The following is an 8472-nucleotide window of genomic DNA, read 5'->3' on the forward strand; positions in this document are numbered from 1 at the left end:
TCTAAATTCTTAAACACTATTGTTCTGTATCTATAAACATACAAAATACCAAAATTATCATGATGAAGCACTAAGAAGGAAAAGGATTAAGAAGCCCTCAAGAACAGGACTAAATCTTTAAGAGATGCAGCATGATTTAGTGAAATAAATTTGGGCACTTGGAACCCAACAGATTTGTCTTGAAATTGTACTCCAGCACGTGCTATCTCTGTGACAGGAGAGCTCTGGACAAGAGTAATACTAATTCCTTCCTAACAGAAGTGCTGTGAAGATTAGTGAAATAATGTAAAAAACATCTTATACCACAGCTGGTACTTAGTAACTACTCATAAATATTAATATACCCTTTTGCCTTTTATCATTGGGGATGTTTTGAGCACAAATAATAGTAGCTTTGTTGGTAAACACAATTAATTGTCTCATAAAATTAAGAAGTCTGGAAGTACAAAGATCTAAGCCTGACACAGTAGCTCAATAATGCCCTCGAGGACTGTTTAAATTTTTTCTCCATCACCTTTTTGTGTATTGTTTTTATTGTTTTATCAAATAAAAACATCATCAATTGATCATCAAAAGAATCATGTACATGCTTGTACACAGACGGCTTGTTATACATGGGTGTCACCTCATGGTCATCAGGTGGCCAGTGCAGCCCCAAGCATCATACCTACATTCCATATAAGAAGGAAAAGTTCTGGAGTACCTATTTATCAGCAAAGCAAAGGTTTCTCAGCTGCTTTTCAGTGAATTCCCTCTTAATGCTCCATCGGCCAGGTCAACCAGTTATCCTACCTGGAAAGGAGGCTGGAAAACAGTATGTGGCTGTCCAACTTCTATACTGCACATAGTAGGAGAGAAGAAAATTAGGTTATTCACCCATGGCAGTCAGAATTCTAAGACAGTCCCCCAGATTCTCAGCCTCTGGTGTGGACACACCTCTCAGTTACACAATCAAACTCTAGTGTAAGTACTGCTATGAAGGGATTTTTGCAGATGTGATTAAGGACCCAAATCAGCTGACTTAAAGGGAGATAATCTGGATGGTTTTAACCTAATCATACAGCCCTTAAATACCAGGTCTAAATGTCAGAAACTGAGAAGTCAAGGAGAGATCAAGGCAATTTTCTTGGCTGGATGATGGAGGAGGACACTAGGCAAGGAAGGAGGTAACCTCAGGACATTAGAGCAACCCCAGCTGACAGGTGAGGAAATGGGGAGCTCAGGCTATCACCTCAAGGAACTGAGTTCTGTCAAGAGTTGAGCTGGGGCCACTCTTCTCTGTGGTACACAGCTCCTCATCGCAGTGGCTTCTCTCATTGCCCAGCACGGGCTCTAGATGCACGGGCTTCAGCCGTTTCAATGTAGGGGCTCAGTAGTTGTGGCCTGTGGACTTTAGGGCATGTAGGCATCACTAGTTGCTGCACAGAGGCTCAGTAGTTGTAGCGCATGGGCTTAGTTGCTCCAAGTCATGTGGAATCTTCCCAGACCAGGGATTGAGCCTGTGTTCCCTGCATTGGTGGATTCTTACCCAATGAGCCACCAGGGAAGCCCTCATCTGATGTCTTGATTTCAGCCTGTGAGACCCAGATCAGAGCTACCCTGAGCCAGAATGCTAACCTACAGACCTCTGAGCTAATAAATGGATATTATTGAAAAGCCACTGAGTTTCTGGTAATTTGTTACACAGTATTAGAAAACAAATACACCATCCAGCACAGCCCACCACATCCTTGATTTTACTATTAAAGTATTCTTATAAAATGTATAGCAAGTCATATTTACATAGAGTAATTTAGGAAAATAGTACATAGTGAGGAGGTGAGAAATACTTTGATTTCTACTGAATCAAGTGGAAATGATTAATTTCTGTAGAATCAGATGATCTATTGAAGTCAGCATATTGAAAAGAGGCAGGAGCAAAGAGAGCTTTGACTGAAGTCTCTAGACAGGAATAATTGGAGCTTTAAACTTAAAGTTCCAGGAAAATTAGATAATTAGTAAATTAAATTTTCTTAAAACAAGGAAGTTTTAAAACTTAATCCAAAGAATGACAAAATTAGCATTATTTTATAAAGCGATGACACTATCACTTGTTCCAAAGTTAATGAAACTTGGACATTAAACTAAGATATGAAATTGTCTGTATTTGATTTTACGAAAATGGTAAAAAAAAAAAAAAAAAAGGCCTACTCTATGTATCTTAAGAGGCACTACCATGAATTAAATTTACTTAGATTCTGAATAAAATAGAGTTTCAAAAGTCACAACTGATTACCCAAAAAATACACATTTAATCTAAATACATATGGGTTTCCCTTGTGGCTCAGCTGGTAAAGAATCTGCTTGCAATGCAGGAGACCTGGGTTCGATGCCTGGGTTGGGAAGATCCCCTGGAGAAGGAAAAGGCTACCTACTCCAGTATTCTGGCCTGGAGAATTCCATCGACTGTATAGTCCATGGGGTCGCAAAGAGTCAGACATGACTGGGCAAATTTCACTTTAACTTTTCACTAAATGCATATAACATCACTTTCCCAATATTCAATTTATGTGAATTAAAATATTGAGTGAAACGCCACCAAGATAAACTTGTAGTATCCATATCTATGTCAGATAAGGATAGATATGGGAGCCATGGGAGCCTCTGACACTTATTCAGAAATGGAGAATTACTTGATTTGAAAGGGTCAACCAGAATCCTGAACCCATACTACCTGGGATAGGTGAAAACTTACCAAACCTTCCCCTTCGCTGGAAAAAAGAAAATAAGCCAGAAGCACCCATGATCCAAACCCTGGCATCTTACAGAATATGTGGTCATTTGTCAGACTGACATCAGGATACTTTAAGGAGTGTGAACCCTAAATATCATTCAGCACATTAGGATTCTGGAAGAGAAAAGTAAAAATCACCCTGTCACTTGGTGGAACTGAAGGCTAGAAATATTAAACTTTCTCTTGATTAATGTGAGTACCTTCAGCTTCTGCTCTGTCACCTACTTGGATGGAATCTGGGTTTACGTCGTGGGCAGGAAGAAGCAGTTAAAGCAAGCATCAAGGCAAAAACAGAACCAGCTTTTAAAGAAAGATTGCTTTAACTCTTCAAAGAACCTCCCCTTTCACATACATCATGTCTCTTTTGGTGGCTGGCTCAGATCAACGAGTATAATTAGACTGAATCTCTGGTGGCAGGGCAGGTGGCAGCTGAATGGCTAGAAAATTACACACTTTGCTTCTAGGCTGCCAGAAGCTCCCGTTTTCCTGTTTCTGATTTTGTTCTTAAAAAGAAAAAAAAAAAAAAAAAACTTTTTTCAAAGTTTTTTCAAATTTAAAGAAAGCTACATTCACAATCATTATAAAATAGCTAATTTCATGGGAAGACAGTCCATAAACATAAAATCTTCTTGAAAATGATCAGTAAGTTAATAAAAAGTAATATTAATACTAATCAGACAGGGTAAGGATAAAAGTAGCGATATCAATTATACACAACTACTTTAAGTTCATATAAAAATCTAACTGAACTTATTCCTTATAGAGGCTGAAGGTAAGATCTTGATCCTTATACTCTTAAATAAGCTTGTTTATTTTCATCTTAGAGTTCTACAAGAATTAGCTAAAATTATGAATCCTCTCCACATGACAAATGTACATGCACATATGGTATAGTATCAGGACCTATAAATTCTACAAATATTTTCAATTAGAAATTGAATGGTTTCAAATCTTTTCAATTAGAATTCTATTCATTTTGATATTTGGCAAAACTAATACAGTTATGTAAAGTTTAAAAATAAAATAAAATTAAAAAAAAAAAAAAAGAATTCTATTCATGATAGATAGAAGAGTATAAAATGGCAACCCACTCCAGTATTCTTACCTGGAAGTTCCACAGACAAAAGAACCTGGCAGGTATAGTCCATAGGGTCGCAAAGAGTCGGACACGACTGAGCATGCACACACAATAGATTAACAGATTTTAAAAATCAAAAAGCATGAGAAAGATTTTTGAATATGACAGAACAACACTTTCCTTTAAGTTAAGAACATCTCAAACTGGACAAATGTCCAAATTGAAGGTTCCTTTCTCAGAAGTATTATCTAAGATTGATAAAGGTGTGCTAAGAGATAAATTAAGGAAGGACTTCTTTCAGAGTAAGCTTTAATCTTAAAAAGAGACTTACAGAGGCCAGCAAATTACTTAAGAAAAGGAATAGTGGGAAAAGTGTTAGACAAGGCTTTACTAGACGGAGCAAGAAAAAGGAGGGGATGGTTATTTGGCTGGAGGCAAGGGAAAGGACAGAGCATATATAAAGATATACAAAAGGACACTGAAAGAATGCTCTGAAACCAGGAAAGGAATCTTCTGCAAAGAGCAACAGATGGACATGTGAAAACTATAAAGGGTGAGGATCCTTTCCAAAGTGATGTCAAAAGAAAAAAGCAAAGGAGTTAGAAGAAATAAAGTTGATGGGAAAGAATGTTTATTACGTGACTAAAGAAACACAAGGCAAGAAATTAAAAATAAATGACAAAGTTTAGAAATAATAAAAAGAAATGAGTGTCAGAGGCCTGATGGATTAATCAGATGGATTAATGATGGATTAATAGCTAGAATGACAATTTTTATAGCTAAAGTCATTATACTGTTTGACTTATATTTGCAAGTCTGTAGTCCAAACATGACCCAGGGGTTGTGGGGCAAGAGGTGGAGAGAAACTTTCCTGGTTGTTCTCCCTTGGTTGGAAGGCTTACCTTTCAACAGGACACTTGTGGAGATTTCTAGAATATCTGCTTTGCATAGATAGTCCCTATATCTATTATATATCCTTTGGTGCCTCAATTCATTCCCAAACAAGAATCCATGACCACACCAAGGGAAGGATTCTTGGCCTCCCTGAACCTCTTTACTTCTGTATCTAACTGGCTGTCTCTGGTTGGAATCAGCTTCAGTAATCTATGATTTCTCCCAACTCCATGTCTCCAGCTCTGTCTCTCTCTCAGTTTCTAGCTCTATTCTTACAACTGCTTCCATTTGCCTATAGGAAGAGGTCAAGGTCCTTCATCAGCATGGAAAAGATCCTTTAGAATCACCTGTTGATCTCTCTTCTCTCATCACCTTTATCTCCTGTTGTGCATCCCACTTATGGCCAAACTCAACTCCCCCAAACACATGAGCAGTGTGCTCCATCAGTCTTCCTGTCAGACAGGAAAATTCTACTTGCTTTTTACAAACCTCAAATATGATAGCTGAAAATCCACCTCTTCCATGATACTCTGAGTGCCAAGACAAATATGATAACATGCTCACCTCTGCTTCTAATACAGTGCCTGGTATATCTCATAAATTAGTACAAATGCTGCAGCTCAAATTGCTGCTTTAACCTATAGTTTTCCTTAAGTACATTATTTTACCCAATGTACAAAGTACACTTAGGCCTCCAGAATGTTAGAATATAATATTAATAGGAAAGGATATTTGCCAGGTGCTTAGAAGTAGACATGAGACAGATTGGAAGCACATATAAGGAGATCCAACCAGTCCATTCTGAAGGACATCAGCCCTGGGATTTCTTTGGAGGGAATGATGCTGAAGCTGAAACTCCAGTACTTTGGCCACCTCATGCAAAGAGCTGACTCATTGGAAAAGACCCTGATGCTGGGAGGGATTGGGGGCAGGAGGAGAAGGGGACGACAGAGGATGAGATGGTTGGATGGCATCACTGACTCAATGGACATGAGTCTGAGTGAACTCCGGGAGTTTGTGATGGACAGGGAGGCCTGGCGTGCTGCAATTCATGGGGTCGCAAAGAGTCAGATATGACTGAGTGACTGAACTGAACTGATATTATTTTCAGAACAAAAATAAAAATAATAACCTTGATATGGCATGGCATGCATTTAAAAAATACAAATCTGTATGTGATCAAACGGATGGTTATCAAAGTCATCTAAGAACACAGAGGAAAAGAAGGGTAGTTGGGACTTTCCTCCAATAATTAAACTAAGAAAGCAAATACAGAAGATATAAAAACAGTCTTTGGCCAGCAGACAGTAAAGAATCTGCCTGCAATGCAGGAGACCTGGGTTTGATCCCTGGGTCAGGAAGACCCTCTGGAGAGGGGAATGGCAATCCACTCCAGTATTCTTGCTTGGAGAATCCCATAGACAGAGAAGCCTGGAGGGCTACAGTTTGTGGAGTGGCAAAGGGTTGGACATGACTGAGGGACTGACACTTCCTTCCTTACTTACTCATCTGGCCAGCAAGAATTGACCATAACCTAATCAACATTATTGATATAACTGAGCTTAGAAAATGCCATTCAAAAAAGACAGCTATAAGAGCACAAAAAGATTGTCATAGAGGTAAACATCCACAATGATAATACAAACACTTACCAGGAGAGAAAAATACCTTTCCAGGCAGGCATAAGCATAGATGTGATCTGGATCAAGTATTTCTGTTATATAGTTGGACACTATTAGCTTCCAAAGATGGTTGCTGTTACACATCAAGCCCATTTAACTAATACCCCTTGCTCTAATTATACCATCACTAATCCCAAGTTATTTGTCTATAGAGAGGGGCTAGCCAGGCCCAGAGATATACCTGATTTTTTGAATAGTTATATACTCATTTTAAAGTAATAAGCTGTATTCTTGCTTTATATACTGGTCTTTTGTGAGGTCTGTTTACATGATTCAACATGCCAGCTTCTTAGCACTTTGGAATACAGATATGAGACTGGATTTCTAACTTTACAAGGCTGAGTGCCAGATTCACCAGTCATACCTAAGACACACCCTTTACAATCACATGCTTTCTCCCAACACAAATTACCCCATAAAAAAAGAGGGAAAATTTGAACAACTGGTAGCAGTCTTAAGAAAACAACCTCCCAGAAAATGGCAGTAATTGGGATGTACTATGTGCTTAGTCTCTCAGTCGTGTCTGACTCTCTGTGACCCCATGGACTGTAGCTCTCCAGGCTCCTCTGCCCATGGGGATTCTCCAGGCAAGAATACTGGAATGGGTTGCCATGTCCTCCAGGGGATCTTCCCAACCCAGGGATCGAAGCCAGGTCTCCCACACTGCAGGTGGATTCTTTACCATCTGAGCCACTAGGGAAGCCCAGTAATTAGAATAAGTTAAAGCAAAAAACCTTTAGACAACGGTCAAAATATCCATCTAAAATAAAGCACAAGAATGAGGGAATAAACTATACCTCTAGATCCTGAAGTATGATTTCAAGGGAGAAGAAGAAGCAAAGTCAATGATGAACACCAGAAGGATAAGTAAAGAGATTATACACTTAGAGCTGGTAATAAGGACATTTTAATGGACCAGAAACTAGACTGCTGAGAATCTAAGAGAAGGCAAGAGAAAGAAAAGGAGATATATAAATCTTGTAATTCACAAAGAAAAGGAACACAGTAAGATTCACATCCATATAAATCCAAGAACCTATATAAATCTGGGATTTTGCTGTCAGATCAACAGCAAACCATTCTGGTCACGTGGCTGCAGGCATGACTGTCAGTAGGAGATTTCAAAAAGGCAGTAGACCAAAAAAGAAGATGATGGTCAATGCTAAGTACATAACATAAGAACGAAAGTGGCTTTGACATCCTGGCTTCTCATACCAAACCAACTCCATGAGGAAAAGATAAAAGTTTAAATGACAATAGAGAGGATGCTACATCCATTGTGAATAGCAACATCAGGTTCCTGCTACTTTCCTGAAACAAAATCAAGACTGTTGTGGCCTGTTTTGAGCTCAAGTACAGATTTTGTCACCAATTTATGGGCAATTCCAGGGAGATTCTCAAACCAAATTTTAAAAAGTTAAGAAGCTTTTTTTTTTTTTTTTGTACTGTAAATACTTGTGGATTCCTCTTATGTAGAGGGATAACATTTACTGCTTTTGAAATGAAAATTTGAAGAGTAAGAGGATCAGTAACACAGTTGGCCAAGATAATCTAAGCTACTGATGTTGATCAGGATTTATCTAGTCTTTAGTGCTTAAAATGCTTTATATGATAATTTAAATACAGAACTGGGATAAACCCAAGCAGTTATTTGTTCTCTGAAATGGTCTCCTAAGGCAAGTAGTTCAAGTTCAGTGATTTAACACTTCTAAAGTTAAAGTGAAAATTATTTCCAGGGCTATTGAGAAAGTAATCCTTCATTCGCCCAGGACCAGGCTGCCAAATGGGTCTTTTCCATCTTTTATTTCTTCATGGACAGTAAAATTCTGAGACCTTTCAGCTCTTATGGGATTAGACAAACATGAACAGCAAGCTTTCTAAAGGTTTATGAAACTCCCCTTAAAGCAAGGCTCTATGTTCTAACACATTTCAGCAGTCGAGCAAAGCTCAAGCTTTGGAGCAAATTGTGTGACGTTGAGCAGGGTCAATGTTTTTATTTAGTTCTGCAGGGAGCTAAAGTAATGAGAAGAGAGTGAAACACACTA

At 38.5% G+C, this 8472-nt stretch overlaps 1 long non-coding RNA gene across 1 annotated transcript; it reads left to right on the forward strand.

Moving 5' to 3' along the window:
- Nucleotides 1-1095: 1095 nt before the first annotated feature.
- LOC129660021 (uncharacterized) lies at nucleotides 1096-1656 on the forward strand. Its single transcript, XR_008718311.1, has 2 exons — nucleotides 1096-1202; nucleotides 1574-1656. It is a non-coding gene; the product is annotated as an uncharacterized LOC129660021 (long non-coding RNA).
- The last annotated feature ends 6816 nt before the right edge of the window (nucleotides 1657-8472 follow it).

Source organism: Bubalus kerabau, chromosome 9, assembly GCF_029407905.1.
Source record: "Bubalus kerabau isolate K-KA32 ecotype Philippines breed swamp buffalo chromosome 9, PCC_UOA_SB_1v2, whole genome shotgun sequence".
Taxonomy (NCBI): domain Eukaryota; kingdom Metazoa; phylum Chordata; class Mammalia; order Artiodactyla; family Bovidae; genus Bubalus; species Bubalus kerabau.